This window comes from Solanum verrucosum, unplaced genomic scaffold, assembly GCF_900185275.1.
Source record: "Solanum verrucosum unplaced genomic scaffold, falcon-dt-bn FXZP01000153.1, whole genome shotgun sequence".
NCBI classification, from domain to species: domain Eukaryota; kingdom Viridiplantae; phylum Streptophyta; class Magnoliopsida; order Solanales; family Solanaceae; genus Solanum; species Solanum verrucosum.
Window position 1 is genome coordinate 215,203 of NW_026020426.1, and position 17,222 is coordinate 232,424.

General features: G+C 32.3%; 1 pseudogene; it reads left to right on the forward strand.

Moving 5' to 3' along the window:
- The first annotated feature begins 8,391 nt into the window (after positions 1 to 8,391).
- Positions 8,392 to 9,479, forward strand: LOC125807212 (uncharacterized; annotated as a pseudogene).
- Positions 9,480 to 17,222: the final 7,743 nt, after the last annotated feature.

Consider the following 17,222-nt stretch of genomic DNA (forward strand, 5'->3'; position numbering starts at 1 on the left):
CTCCTTAGCTAAGCACAGTAATCCCATAACATATCAAAATTCTCTTCTTTAGTTCCTGTAATTAGATCTAATGTCTTCCTCTTTGTCATATATGCTTGGGTTCGAGTAATAGTACAATTATGAGTCCTCAACACTTGAGTTTGGAATTCTTTTACTCCCCAACTTGGATTTATTCTAAATTCTTCAACATACTTCTTAGCTAAAACTCCATAGTCAATAGTCTTGTTATCTCTTTTTTTGCCACAACAATGGTCAAGGCCTATTGTCTTGATCTTTGAAAGGGGCATCACCTTTAAACTTTGATGCAAATATGAACCATTTGCAAGGTGACACCTTACAAATTGCCTTTGACCTTGTACTTTCGTTCTTCTTAAACTTGATGTATTTTTTTTTTTTGTAACACAACATGTAACTCAATTGCTCACTTGAATTCTTTGTTATTGCTGAAAATTATATTAAGCGTAAACTTAAATTTTGGACTATCCAAATGTCTAGTTGGAGTAAAAACAGTAGATCTTCATCATCATATTCTGCATGCAAACTCTTTAAATCCTCATATGATGTAGCACAATCATTTTCTTGAGTGTCATTGGGAAACATAGCCAACATGTTTGAGACAACTCTAACCTTCATTGTTTTTTCTTTAACTTGATTTTCTCTATTTCTCCTGTTAAGGCCAACCCATTCTACATTAGAGTCAATGATTTTATCAAAAATCATATCATCTTCTTCCAAGAAATAATCAGAGTCATTAAATGACTCACGTTCTTCACATGTGGCATCACACTAATCACTTTTCTCTATTATATTCACATCTACAAAATCTTCTCCGCCTTGTTGTGGGTTGCCCTCAGAATCAACTATATCATAGTTCCATTGGTCCTCTTTCGTGTGCTCAACAAATATTTCTACTTCTCTACTGTCAGACATTTCATAGACAAGGTTATATATATATATATATATATATATATATATATATATATATATCTAAATCAGTTGACAAAAGTCTTATACTTTTCTCAAAATAAGGCCAAACATGAACCAAAATTTCACCTTTTTATCATTGACTTTAAACTTTTTCATACAGTGCCTCATCTGAATAATGGAATTCTCATCTCCATTGCAATAGTCATAATAAGTTATATGTCCATTAACATAGTTCATTACTCAAACACCCACCAACCCTTATAGTGTAATTTAATGGTGTACATATATGAATCTTCACCTTCATATGTCATGTGAAAGAAAAGGTAGAATCTATTAGTGTTATTATAATACACATCTCTAATAGAAAATGCAAATGATATAAATCCAACACAAAAATATGTAACCAATCATGTACATCCAAATAAATTTTGAATTTGAGTAATGCAAACTTCAGTTTATAAAAAAAAGTTTAAATAGATGTATCATAGTTTATGATTATTACACATTTAACTGTGTGCACTTATGAATTTTCATTTTCATCTATTTAAAAAAAAATTATGTCTTATGACCTAAAAATGGATTGATGACATTCATATTATCCCACCAAGACAAGTCAGCCTAAAACCCAAGTAATACGATGAATGCGGAAATAAAGCGAGAATAAAAGTCTAACACTATAAAATAATGTGAAAATTGTTAATTAATTTAAATATACCCCCAAAACCTGCTTGTCAAGTTTACATGTCTCTAATGTATTACAATAGATGTGAAAGAAATAAACAAGTCTCAAATGATGTTGTTTCTAAAGTAGAACAAGATAATAAGTAGGATTAAAAAGGTCTCCTCAAATGACAATCAACTACCTCACAAATCTCCATAGGAAACCTCGGACAAGAAGATAAGAGAGAATATCATGAAGATCCAAGCTCATAACCTACACAAATGTAGAAGCAAGGGGTGAGTACCAAACCACAAGGTACTCAGTGTTAGGGTTTTGCCCTGATTTTCTTACCTTATTTGATGTTTATTTTTTCCTAAAAGAAAAGACAAAACATTACCATAAATGTTTTTACTTTTCCGATAAGAAAAATATAATATTCTTCCATATTTAGTTTATTCTTTTCGTAGAGGAAAAATTTGGAGATCTATAAATTGAAGATCCCTATTCCCATAAAGAACAACAATAGCATCCACAATGTAGACCTTTAAGAGTTTAGTTTATTAGGAGATTTTTCCCTCTACACTTTTAATGTCTTTTTATGAATTTTTAAATATGTAGACCAACTGGTCAAATCAAATAATAATATTTTGATTTTTAGTATAAGTTTTCGTCATCTGATTTATCGACTATATGATATGGAATTGTAAGCTTCCACATGACGCTCTAATCACTTTCGAACCCAACAAGTGGTATCAGAGCACATAGTCCAACGATCTCATGATCCAATGGTTCATCAAGGTTGAAGATGCAATCAAGCGGTTTCAAACCAATTTGTAACAAATTTGATGATAATGATGATTTTGTCAAACTACATGGGGGGAAGAAGTTTTAAACCATATTTTCAACATTTCTGTTGCTGGAATTTTAAAAATAAAAACAAAATATTTTTAAACCATTTTTAACCCATATATTTTAAATCTTATTTTTAATCATGGCAAGCAACATTGATGAAGACTACGTGAAGAACAAGATTATCATGTGTCTGAAGAAGGTGGATCAAGTTTTGTCAATAAAATCCAACCAAAAGGGGAGATTTGTTAGGGTTTTGACTGGATTTTCTCACCTTATTTAAAGTTTATTTTTTCTTAAAAGAAAGGACAAAACATTACCATAAATGTTTTTACTTTTCCTGAAAGAAAAATATAATATTCTTCCATATTTTGTTTATTCTTTACTTAGAGGAAAAGTTTGGAGATCTATAAATTGAAGATTTCTATTCTCATAAAGAACAACAATAGTATCCACAAAGTAGTCATTTAGAGATTTTTGCTTATGGATAGATTTTCTCTCTACAATTTTCATGTTTTTAATATGTAGGCCAATTAGACAAATTCCATTTAATAATTTTTGATTATTAGTATAAGTTTTCGTCATCTGATTTATCAACCATATGATATGCAATAGTAAGCTTCCGCATAACGCCCTAATCACTTTCAAACCCAAAACTCAGCAAGTGAACTCCTAAACACAAATTAAGGATATAGAATACGAGTACTCCTACCACCCCATGCGAACCTCCACAGATACAACCTTAATCCAATTATACCAACAAAATACAATGGACTAGCCCAATTTTATACTCACTTTCTTAGTAAAATCCTTAATTTCCTTCACACAAGTATATTCCCCGGACTTTGTTTCAATAAGCTTGTCATTTCGATGTCAATCCACTTATTTGGAGCTTACAATGAAATTACCAATCCTAATTAGATCCGCGAAATACACTTCACAACCTGAACACATTAATACCTTACCAGAGATCCACCACTACAGTTTTCCTTAAAAACAATACTTAACCCAAGTTTTTATATTAGCAAACTAGTTGGTGCTTAAATATGAATGAAACATTGAATATCATTTTATGAACATGTGGTACAACTGATAACTCCTTAGGTAGTTAGTATTTACACTTGAAAATTGACATACCACTAGTACCATATCGTGAAAGTCAGTTAGATCCACCACTAGAACATATCATACCAATCGAAATATTGTACCTAAATAGCCATATATTTCTTCCCATTAAGTAACTACAATAACTACCAAATCGATATATATTCCTTCTCAGATCAGGTCGATAGCTGGAGTAACACACTTCATAACTCTAACGAAGTAATAATCAGTATCATTGTAGTAGTTGCATCGTGACCCTTTTGACATACACCCAAATCATAGTACTAATTCTGACCTCGATTAATACAACATAGGTCTCATCATACGGTAAGCAATCCATACTTGTTATGACATCTTTACTAATTGTAGTTTTCAAAGTCACAATGTGCATACCTATTTATTTCTTTAATAATTCCACTTCCAATTGCTGAACCACTCCAAATATTGTATATTCCGCATAATTACTATTCACTGTTGTTGGATAACTATCCCAAAAAAGATAATACGTTTACGAAGCTCCTTGTACCATTGTCCAGCCTCATCATTTAGATATCCTCAAAATGCTTTGTCGATCCATCACCTAACTCAACCTCTTCAAATTACTGAACATTTTGAATATGACCACACATCATTCTCATAAGTCTATCACTTTCACCTTAGTATCAGGTCTAACATCAAAGCCATATATAATACATCAATTTCATAGAAGAAGAACGACGCACGATTCATCACTATAAGTTACAGAGAATGGAAGGAAGATATTAGAATCAGATCGGACCAAGGACGCACGATAGAGATTCCAAAAGTGAAGATTTTTCCTAAAAGTCACTATAGCCTCTCAAAGATAACAACAGACATCTCCATGCCGATACACGAAAATCTACTAGACTTGGCTTGTGAAAACGTGAGACCTATGAACCTGGGGCTCTGATACTATTTCCTTACGACCCAAAAATGGATGTGATGACACTCGTCTTATTCCACCAAAACAAGTCAGCCTAAAACCCAAAAAAATATATTAAATGTGAAAGAAAAGCGAGAATAAAAGTCTAATACTATAAAATAATGTGGAAATTAATAATTATGCTACCCCCAAAACCTGGTTGTCACGTGTACAAGCCTCTAATGTATTACAATAAATTTGAAAAAAATAAACAAGTCTCAAATGATATTGTCTCTAAAGTAGAACAAGATCATAAGTAGGAGTAAAAAGGTCTAATGAGATGACAATCAACTACCTCAGAAATCTCCATAGGAAGCCTAAGAGAAGAAGATAAGAGAGTATTGTGAAGATTCGGGCTAATAATCTACACAAATGTAGAAGCAAGGCGTGAGTACCAAACCACATGGTACTCAGCAAGCGAACTCCTAAATACAAGTTAAGAATATAGAATACGGGTACTCCTACTACCCCAACCAAACCTCCATAATTACAACCTGCATAAAATCAACCCAACCTAACTATTCACAATTTCATAGCACACAACTCAATTACAACAATTACAGATCAGTAATATACAAGATCAACTTCATCAATCACAAGTTCAACTGAAAGGCACTCACAAGTTCACAAATGATAAATATATGCAATGCAATAAAATGTAATGTTAAGTATGATGATGCATGTCTGACCTAGTGATACACACCCGTTGTTTCTTAGTCCGGGACCTAAGGAGGACATACATATCTATCAATGCATCCATTGCGGCATACAATACGATCCTCGATAATAGAAATTCATCGCGGTGTGTGTCACGCCCCTCGATAATAGAATCCATCTCAGCGTGCGACACATTCCTCGATAATATAATCTATCACATTGACACGTCCCTCAAATCATAATATATGTCGCAGCGTGCAACACGTCCCTCAAAATGTTACATTCTCTTTAATTTCTTATTCTTCCGCAATTCACATAGCAGTTATCACAACCATGTCTCAAAACCAATGCAAATGACATGTTCACACAAATAATGAGGAGATGGTCTTTTCCATAACAATGCACAATTCACATTAATACATCGTGGTATGACATCTAAAATTAATCAATAAGTCTTTCAAATCATTCTCAACACATCACACACCAATAATAAATCACATTCCCTTTTATTACCCCTTTTTCATCATTAGAATTATTCAATATGGTCGTTACAATATGATTATGTCATTCTATTAAGTAGAACAAACACAAAATGTAATATGTCAAACAAATTTAGAATATGCACTACAAATATTTGATTTTATAATTCTTATAGCTTTTTAAAAAAAAAATTATATTTATTCTTTATGTAAAATATTAGATGTTGCGTTAGTAATCCTATAACTCAATCTTTTGCTCATATTTTCATATAATCAAAGATTTAGGCTATAACTAAATTAATTGAGTACTTACATGCCGGCGTGAATTGTAGCCCATTCTTGCTTCAACGTTTTATTGTTAAATTGAATGATATTGTTGCTCTTAAGCAAGTGTACTAAGTTGTTTTCAGTGTTGCAGAAGGAGTGTCTAGATTGTATTCTCATATAAGTGGGGAGGCAACTAAACAAAAAAATTGTTCATTAACCAACGAACACATAGAGTAGTGTATTGGAGGATTAAATCACATTCAAATTGAGGAAGAGAGTCAGGCTGCGATATGGTTGTGTATTAGAAAAGATGTTACAGGAGAATTTACAAACTTGTTCTATCTTTAGGTTTTGTTCTCTGCATGGAAGTGTTTCTTGCTGTAATACCAAAATTACCCCTTACATCAGTAACTTATCTGTTTAAATTTATATTCACCGTTAGTAAAAGGACTGAAATCACTTACTTTGATTAATTAAAGGTTAAGTATGATTAGTGAGCTATCATAGGGACCAAAACCAAAATAAGACGATAACACATGGACGAAAACAATTATTTTCTCTTTTAAAATATGCATTCTTATTATGAGTTCATCCATATATTTTATTTCTTAGAATGCATACAAAAACTATTTCTTATATACAATAGATTTTGTATGCATGCGTATGAAAACTTTAGTCTCTTTTCCCTCAATTATATCTATGATAAATTTATTTCTAATTCAATGAATATCTTATCACTGTGCATGCGTGGACATATTGACGAGTAATGATCATAAAAGTGGAGGTTATCTTCATAATAGAGGGAAGTAATGAAGATAATAAGTGAAATCAACTTCTTGGTGTAGTTGACATCTATATTATACTCCACTATAGCAAGGACATAATTTAAATCATGATTAATTTATAAGTAGTTCTCTTTAATTCCTAGAAAATATCAAACTTCAATAAAGAAGAGCACAAATATTGAAAAAAAATTAACGTCCATCTTGAACATTGAACAATTCAACTATTTTGAACAGTGATAAAAATCTCAAAAATTCAGTTAATATGAAATAGAGGGAGTAATATTTTATAATAATACTTGATTATTTCATACAAGATCATTAATTATTGAGGAGCCAATATATTTATTTTTAGGAACAATTATTACTATCGGCAAGAAGATAAAGTTGACACAGAGAAACTTTTGGAGGGATTAATTCCAACTTTTGTAATAATTAATTAATCATCGGTAACAAAACCCTTTTCGTTAATTTTAATAGTTGGATATTTGGGAAGAATTAATTTAGGGGGGCGTGTTCAGTGTTCGGTTCGAGATTCTCAAATTTTGAGTTCGGTAATTGGTAATTAAAAGTAGATATCATATACTAAATTTTTAAATTTTGATTCGGTTATTTAGTAATTGATAAATTAAACTTTAATTTGGTACGATATTCGATAATACCGTATTGAAGTTGCAGTTGATTGTATTACAAAGTTAATATTATTTCTCCAATTATTTTTATTTTTTATGTTGATGCACGATAAAATAGAATATCAACAAGTAAAAAGACATCAAGAAAAACAAATTGATACAACTATATATATATGTGTGTGTGTGTGTGTATTTGAGTTGTTTAAGTTTATTCTTTAACTCTCTTTGGATTTGTACTAAAGAGTAATGAACATGTTGAAATATGACTTTCATTAAGTAAAAAATTTGGTATTCAGAAAAAAATCGAATACCAAATGGTACTAATGTCTCATACCAAACTCAAACTCGAATACCATAATTCTAAAAAGTTTACTCCAGAATATCATACCAAATATCGAATTATTGAATACCAAATTATCAAAAGTTTTAGTTCACCAATTCAATTTTTGATATTTTATGTCCAGCCCTAACAATCACTGCTAAGCTTTATGACGTGATATTGTTGAGTTTTTAAAAGGTGTAAATGAGAAATAAAGTTTTTTTTAAAGAAAAAAATATCAATTAGAGAAAGAGAGACATGAAATTTAAAAGGTGTTAATGAAAAATAAAGTTCTTTTTTAGGAAAAAAACATCAATTAGAGAAAATATGTCGTTTAAAAGGTATTAACGAAAAATGAAGTTCTTTTTAGAAAAAAAATATCAATTAGAGAAAACATGTAATTTAAAAGGTGTTAATGAAAAATGAAGTTCTTTTTTAGGAAAAAACATCTATTAGAAAAAACATGCCGTTTAAAAGGTATTATGAAAAATGAAGTTTTTTTTAGGAAAGAACACCAATTAGAGAAAACATGCCATTTAAAAAGGTATTAATGAAAATGTAGTTCCTTTTAGGAAAAAACATCAATTAGAGAAACATTGCAGTTAAGAAGCTGTTAATGAGAAATGAAGTTCTTTTTAGGATAAAACATCAACGAGAGAAAACATACTACTTTTTGTTTGCTGTAAATAGAGGTTTCCCTCATTTTTCATATATTTGCTGATTTCTTACTCTTCTTCTTCTTGCACTTCAATAAATCTCGTGTGATTTCTAATGGAAAGAGAATAAGCAATGTGTGAAGGAGATAAATTGAAGAACCAGGTTGAGGCCTTTGAGGAGATGATCTCGGAGGTTCCTTTTCAGTACCGTGCCGGGGAATCAATAATTTTAATATTGAATCGAAGTACAGAGGTGGAGATTTCACAAGAACAACCCCCTGGCTTTAGCAAAATCTTGTTGGTTAGTGTTCTTCTTTATTGTTGGCCCTGATTATTAACTCTTAAATTTCTGGTTATATCTGTTTCCTAGACTTTATCAATGGCAACTGAGTGAATGTTGAGCCAAATCAGGAAAGTGTACTCCAAAATATGTTTCCTTAATCAAAACAAGTGTAGATTCATTTAATGCTTTCAGATCCGCAAGCCATTTACGAGGTGTTTAAATTTCTGAGAAGTGCTTATTTTGGCATTGATACAAGCTAAGCTGACACTATTTACTCTGGAGTAAAACGGAAAGCTATAACTCTAATTGAAGAGGTTGATGATAAGCCTTCATTAAGCAGTGCTCCACTGAAAAATGTTACGGAGTGGAATTGTGAACTTTGTCAAGTATGTGCTACAAGTCAAGATGGCTTGAATGACCACTTGCACGGTAAAAAACACAAACGCAAGGAGGCAACTTTTAGAGAATAGAAGAAGGACAACAAAAACTGGAGCATTTGTCTTTTTCCAAAGAAATCAAAATTCATCCAGCTTGTAGAACGTCCTTGCGGTGATATGATATCAAGAAAGAAATCAGAGGAAGGATCATCAAGTCCAAAAAATAATGATCCACCATCCTTGTTGATAGATGACAATGCGGATGACATGAGATAGAGAGCAGATCATGAAAAGCAAAACATTAGGGGATTCACGTTTTGGTTTGACACATGCAAAATAGGTTCCTTCGCTGAAAAGGTGATGGAGGCATATAAGATTGGGAAAAAACACAAACGCAATGAGGAGAACAAAAGCTGCAATGTCGGTCTTTCACCAATGAAACCACAATTCATCCAGCTTGTGGAATATCCTTCCGATGATATGATATCAGGGAAGAAATCAGAGGAAGGATCATCAGGTACAAGTGATAACGATCAACCATGATTTTATTCGCAAGGACAAGTAGTGTAAAAAATGAAGAGGAATGATTGTGTCAACAACTAGTAGCTTATTTTTGTTGTCAAGTAAAACTGTTGTTACCAATATTACCTTTGGATTTGTGGTCCTGTCTACCAATACTATTTCATTTTTGTTTTTTAAGGAAATCAAATTTATGAATGATAACTTTTGATACATGTGATGTGATTTGTCTCATCTATGATCTTGGTTAGATGTGTGGTTGAATTTTGAAAGGTGTGAATAGAAAATGAAGAGTTGTGACTTTTATTAAAAGTTGAGACTTTTCTTAAGAGTTTTGATGTTTTTAAAAGGTTGTGACCTTTTTGAAGGGATCTGACATTTCAGAAAGATTGATATAGGCCTGTGACAAAAGTTCACAAGGGATTGCTAAATTTGATGAGGTGATTAGTGTTGGATATTAAAAAGTGCAAATGAGAAATAAAGTAGTTTTTCTTCAAAATTACAATTTGAATAGCATCTTTTCATATTGAAGGGTGGTTATGAGTTTTTTAAAGGGTTAACTTTTTTGAAGTATTGTGATTTTTTCTCATAAGACACAAGAATCATTTGTTCTACTCCTTTGTTAAGTATAAATAGAGAAGTTTTCTCTTATTTTCTGATCTTCTGCTCTTCTTTTTCTTGCACTTGAAAAAAAACTCGTGTGATTTAATGTTGTTAAATGAGTTTACTGTTCACTAAAGTTTTTATTACCACTATACTGATGAGTAAATTTTTCAATTCTACCGGGATATATTTCATTATCTCGGATACATTGAGGAGAATAATATTCTTTAGAACACAATGTAAATTCAATAGGCTTGACTTTTATCCTATTGAATTCTATTTTATTTTTGTTAGTGTTTTGCTGTTTGTTTTTATTTAAAATAGAACAAATTACCTAGTTTTGAGGAAAAGGGAAACATAGCACCTCCGATTACATCATTGACATTTCATATTCACAATCAACTTCACCTTATGTTTGCGGTATCTCAAAATTAGTGTCACACAATCTGCTTGAAGCATGTGGAAGAAATACACAAATTTTAGCAAATTTCACTTATTTACTTATTGGGTAGTTAGAGAACTTTTATCATAGCATTCCACCTTAGAAAGAGCTAAATTTAGAAAGAACTAATTTGGAAAGAGCTAATTTGAGATTTGTTCAAGTTAAGCTTAAGTTGTAAGTTTTGGGTCAACGTCAAACGACCATAATTTTCAGTACAAAATGCGTTAGGTGGCCCATAAGATATCAAAACAACTTCATTAAAATTTTGAATAGATCAACATACACCTTGGTTGACACGAGTATATAAATCATGTTATACTGTTGAATAAAAATCCTTCCATTTTCTATTTTGACTAGTAAATGGGCCCGCGCTTCGCGCAAATAGATTATTTTTCTTTAAAATTTATTAGAACAAAACTTTTCTTATATTTTGATGTTATAGCATTTTTATATAAATCTATTTTCAAGATTATAGAGGTTATTCAATTGTAGTTTACCATTTGTTTTATTAAAAGAAAAGGCAAAATTACAAATCATACGACTATTTTCTCCCAGTTTACATAATTTCATTTTACAGATTCATTAATTTGCTTTTGAGATTTTACAATGTTAGTTTAGTTTTATCATCTATATGCATGCATGGTTACATAGTGTCTTTAATTAGAGAGTCACATAAATATTTTTCTCAATTTTATTTTTTGCAAATTTCGTCAGTATATATATATATAACTTATGGGTTTATCAAGAGCAAAGGTTCCATAATCATATGATATACCAATAAGTAATATGTAGTTATTATGTGTTTTAAAATTAAAAAGCAATCTTCCGAAATTCAAATTTCATATAGTTATGATAGTGTTTGGGAATTGAAGTTGTTCACGAACAAAACATTAAGGATCCTTGAAAAGGGTGAAAGAGAAGTAACAGATAAAGGGAAAAAAGTTCAAAAGAGTACTTTGGTGCGAGAGAATAGTCATTATTGTGTATCATACAATTGTAATTAATTGCTAGTTTTAGTTCTATCATTTGACTTTCTATTTTTTTTACTCCTGTTAATATTAACATTATTATGACAACAACAAAAAATCATATAAATTTCTAGGCTTGATCTCTTGGAGAAGAAAAGATTTCTTTGGAGAAAGTCGTAAAGAAATGTATGTATTTAAAAACAACAATTAATGACTGTAAAAAAACATATCAGGATCTGTAACAATAGAATGAAACAGAAAGGAAAAATCAAGCTCATTGAATGCACATTGTTTCCTTAAGGAAGTCATTCCCCTCTAGTACCCGAGGTTTAAAGCAATAGATCCTCTCAGGATGAAACGATTTTATTCACCGGTGTAATAATACAAAAACAATAGTGTCAGTGATCCACTCAACATGAGCAAAGTACACAAATATTTAATTGTGTAGAAGAAGAAGAAGAAAAAGTTCAGAATTAAATATTTAATTGTGCAGAAGAAGAAGAAGTTCAGAATTTTCATTGTTTTAAAATGAGAGGGAACCCCTCTATTTATAGACAACAAAGGGTAGTGTGAACAAATGTTTATTGTGCCTTACTGGAAAGGTCACAACTCTTCGGAAAGGTCACAACCTTTCATAAATGTTACAACCTTTCATAAAAGTCGCAACTCTTCGTAAAAGTCACAACTTCTCATAAAAGTCACAACTTTTAATAAAAGTCGCAACTCTTCATAAAAGTCACAACTTTTAATAAAAGTCAACCTTTCATAAAAGTCACAATTCTTCATAAAAGTCAAAACTTTTAATAACAGTCACAATTTTTCATAAAAGGGAAGACTAATTTTGGAAATAAATAAATTAAAAAGGAATCCTTGTTTGTGGTAGCGCCACATAGGCGGGCCTAGGGTTCTCTTTTGTGTATATATATATATATATATATATATGATTTGTAGGAAACTCTTGTGCTTGGGAGTCCTTGATGATTAAATAAACCAAGATTTTACCATGACTGCATTTTAGAGAGACGCAAAAGTGAAAGCCTATGGGGTTGCTTCTGTAACTGGATAACTAGCACTAAAAACCGTCTTTACATTGAATGGGTAGAAAGAGTTGTAATACTATGCTTGATTCAGGGAAACTACAAACTATAGGATAGAAATTAATATACCAATCCTGAGAATACGTAGAATTAATTGTGGATCCAAGAAAACAATAGAAAGATTTGAGTCTTTAATTTTGATTTGGTTTTCTAGATTTGTATTTCAAATCTTGATCAAAATATATACAATAGAATCTTAGTTGTATTCGGCTCAATGGAAAGGTCTTTGAATCCTCTTTTCAACGGCACCGAGTTTGCTAAGTTTTGAGTTCGAATGAGAGAGATATGTCCACTTGAAGTTAGCATGTCCAGTTAAGGAAAGTTACCCAAATTAGTAGGGGTATTTTGGTCTTTTCTTACCCGATCAGATTAAAACGTTTTTAGTGACATTTTGGGGTCAAATTTTATTTGGGTCAGTTTTACAAATCATAAATTACACTTAGGGATTTAGAAGAGAGTTCAAGAAGAGGAAAAGAGGACAGAAGGAAGAACGAACAAGATCTCCTGCGAATCGAGGATTTGTTTTGCCAGATCGAGGTATGTAACCTTTCATAGTGTTGGGTTCGGTCTCCCACACACCAATCATGTAAATTCCATCTGTAACTTCGTTCTTGAGGTTGAATGATTTGATTTCTTGCTGGGTATTCTTGAGGTTTTGTTCTGCATGCTTTGATTATAAAGTTTTGATGAATTTTGAGGTGAGGGTTTCAATTGTTGAGAGTTGCTCTTCAGGAAAAGTGGGTAGATTATTGTGTACTTGTATTGAGTAATTGAATCTAAGGAAATTTGAGGAAAACAATCGATTCTAGGTGAGTTAGGGTCACAAAACGAGAAAAAAAAATCGTCGGGTCATTCTGGGGGAGGGGTGGCGTGATGCGCCACTGATGCCCCAGGAGGGCTAGCGCGCCACCCCAGCAGTGCACCAAAATGGAGCCTTTGAAGTTCAGGGTCGCCTGCCCCCACCCTTTTTCCATCCTTTGCTCCGTCTAAGTTCTTTTAAAGTATACCTTCACTCCCTACTGATTCTAACTATTCTAAACTACATTTAAACATCGAGAGATCGTTCATAACATGAATCATAACCCTTGAATTCATAACTCAAATTCAAGGTAAAGTTAAGAGCAAATTCTTGAGAGTTCTTTCGATTTATTTTGAGAAGTATTTTACAATCTCTTAAGACTTGAGTACTTGAGTTTGAGGATGAGGAGAGTTGGGTTCCTTTTTCAAAAATAATATATGGGAACTAAGTATTCCCAAGAGTAAATATTTTCACATTTAAAATGAGGGGAAGCACCGATTTCCGAAGGAGTTCATGAGGAGTTTTGAGTACTATCTCTTTTAAGAGAAATCGTTTGAGTAATAATCTCAAAGTTGAGGATGAGGAAATGTTAAATATATGAGCTAAGTTATATTTTAGGAATAATATTGAGCACCGATATGGGGATGAGTTCAGATAACTCAAATTCCTCATAAACCATGTAGCCAACGTGGGTAGAAAGGGTCATACTTTTTAGATGATACCTTATTGTTTTTTAAGCATAGCTTAGTGGATCCAGTTAGTTGATAAGTTTTATACCCCGACAAGGTATATGAAACTTCTGGCAGTGTGGGAGAGACATTGTATCATCACATAGCTCATAGTGATGGTTGTCAGTCAGAGAATCTCCCAAACAGAGTTATTTTGTATCTTTACATAAAAATTGAGTTATTATTGTATTTTTAAATACATTGAGTTGTTATCTAATGTTTTAAATGCTTTATATAAACTGTATTTTTATCGTCATTTTATGTTGCATTGAGTTGACTATCAATGAGTTGAGGTTGGGTTGAGGAGAGTCGATATGAGTATGTTTCCTTTTTATCAGTTCAAGCTTGCAGGTTATGTTCAGTGTTCCCCTTACGTGCTCGTACATTCCATGTACTGACGCCATTTGGCCTGCATCTTTCATGATGTAGATACAAGTAAGTAGGATCACCAACCATTGCTTCGTTGTTCCATTCGAGCTCCAGATTTGTTTGGTGAGCCTCATTGCTTCCAAAGGATCCCTCATTTATTTATGTTATTTCAGTTTGTTGGGATGATCAGGGGTCCTTTCCTGACATCCCTCGTAGTTGTTAGAGGCTTCATAGATAGATAGATAGACTGTAGTAATTCATGAGTCTTGTTCATTTCAGTAGTTATGTTGTAGACTTGAGTTGCCCTTGAGGCCAGTTTGAATGCTTTATTTCTAAAATATTATGAGATTATCTTTTGAGACAGTTGAGTAAAGTTTACTTTTGAGTTCATATGTTTTTGAGTAAGTTTTTCGCTGAGAGTTGAGTCAGGCCAACGATTCGCTTAGGGCATCAATGGTTCTCGAGTGTTGGTCGTGTTGATGGTGTAGGCTCGGGTTGGTTGTTGAATTGTGAACAACCAACAAGTATTAAACCCAACCTAACAGTTTTACAATACACAGTTCACAAGTCTTAACAATCACAATTCAATAACCAACAAGTATCAAGTATGTCAATCACAAGTATCAAGTAAATCAATCACAAGTATCAAGTTCATCAAATTACAAAAATCGAACACTTGTCGGAACCATTTCCTATGGGCACAATATCACCAGCTGGAACCATTTCCCTTCGAATTTATATAGAACCACTTGCCGAAGCCATTTCCTTTCGGCACAATATCACTAGCCAAAAGTATTTCCAATCGGCTTTATATTGTATCAATTGTCAGAACCATTTCCCTTTGGCACAATATCACTAGCCGAAGCCATTTGTCATCGGCTTTATATAGTATCACCTGTCAGAACCATTGATCTTCAGCATGATCATCACATATCTCATCACAGTGCACATAAGTCAATGTAAATAAGTAATTTCAAACCATAGGAAAGAGACAAGAAATTCAAGCAATTTAAGTCCACAATGATGCCATCAAATTATTTCATCAATCAACAAATTAGGGTCCACAACAAGGCAATCCACAAAGCACAACTATCAACACATTGCCTTTTTTATTTATACCCATTTTATTAACTAAGATCAATAAAGTGGAATAATTTCACCCATCACCCCAGACGCAATAAAGGGAAATACAAGATTCTACAAGTTTTACAAGGTTTAGAAGTTCACTTAGATCAATTCAATCACAACTCAATCCACGACTTGAGCCTTTCCTTTCCGAACAATGTCTGAATCTATACAATCTAATCTAATCAAGTAATCACAATAACATTCTGGAAATAACAATACCCATACCATACACTTTGAAAACTCGGTCAAATGAACTCAAAAAATTCAATCCCGAAAATCTTTACTTGAAAATGTTACTCAAGGTATTTGGAACTCATTGATGAGAAACATTTTGGAAAAAGAGTAAAATTCAGCTCGCAATCACCATTTTACTTTAGAACTCATGTTCTTGAAAAACCTAGCCATTTGTCAATCAAAATTCCAAGTTTTGTTATTAAAATCCACGGATCAAAGAGAAATTATGTTTTAGGGTTACAAAGACCTATGCAAATGATTCACCATGAAAAATCTCTTAAAAATCGCCTCCAAGGATTTTCCAAACTCAAAATAGGGTAAATGGGAGTAAATCCCTGAAATGATAGGCCAAAACCCCCTCTGATCTTGCAAAAGCGACCTAGGCCCGCTTAAGAAAAAATCACTAAAGAAAACCCCACAAAAACGTCTAGTCTCGCTTTCGCAAACCAACTTTCGCTATAGAAAAGGTCATGAAATTGAAAACCCTTCACGAACGTGTGTCCTGTAGAACCAGTAACATCAGCCAACACAAAATTCTCAGAATAGACCCTCGGGATTCGTTCGGGACCCTGTACACACAAATCATATATGAACCTGACTAAACTCTACAATTTGAACTTAATGGAACCATCCAAAAATGAATCTAAGGTCTCCTTGACCCGAAACTTGTGAAAGTCACAAGAAACTAACATTACACCTAAAAAGGCTAAATCAAGCTTGGCACCTCTAAAAATTCAACCAAAACCTCTTCTAAGCCGAAATTAATACCCCGAGTGTCATCACACCCATTTTTGGGTCGTGACATATGTATACACTTCGTCTTTTTAAAAAAAAAAATCAATCTTATAAATATTTATGATAATATAATTTGTAATATTTTTTAAAAAAATCTTTGTTTTTTTGTTTCTTAAAACTACATTCATGCTTATACCTTTTAGAATGTAGTGAATTACTTACTTTCTGCTCATCGTCTAGCCGCATGGTTTGGTGTTTTAGATTATGGAATGAATCATATTCACAGAAACAGGAAAATAATATGTGCATTGGAAAGATGCTAACTTCAAATTCCTTCAAAGAGAATGAAATTGTGTCACTATAGCTTTGTTGAGTAATATTCTATCTTTCTTTGCATGCGTGGTACTTAATCTTCTATCTGAAATTCGAACAACACTTACATCTACTTTCCAACCCTCTTAATAACTTCCTCTACTTGATTTAAGTAACTATATAATAATTAGGTTTAGCCATGTATATAGACCGGGTTGGTATGACTATATAAAATACATAATAAAATTAATTATTGGGTTTTAAAATTTATTAATCAAACTAATTTTGATACTATCACATTATATTCTTTAATATATGATAGTATAACAACACATCCCATCGTTACAAGTGA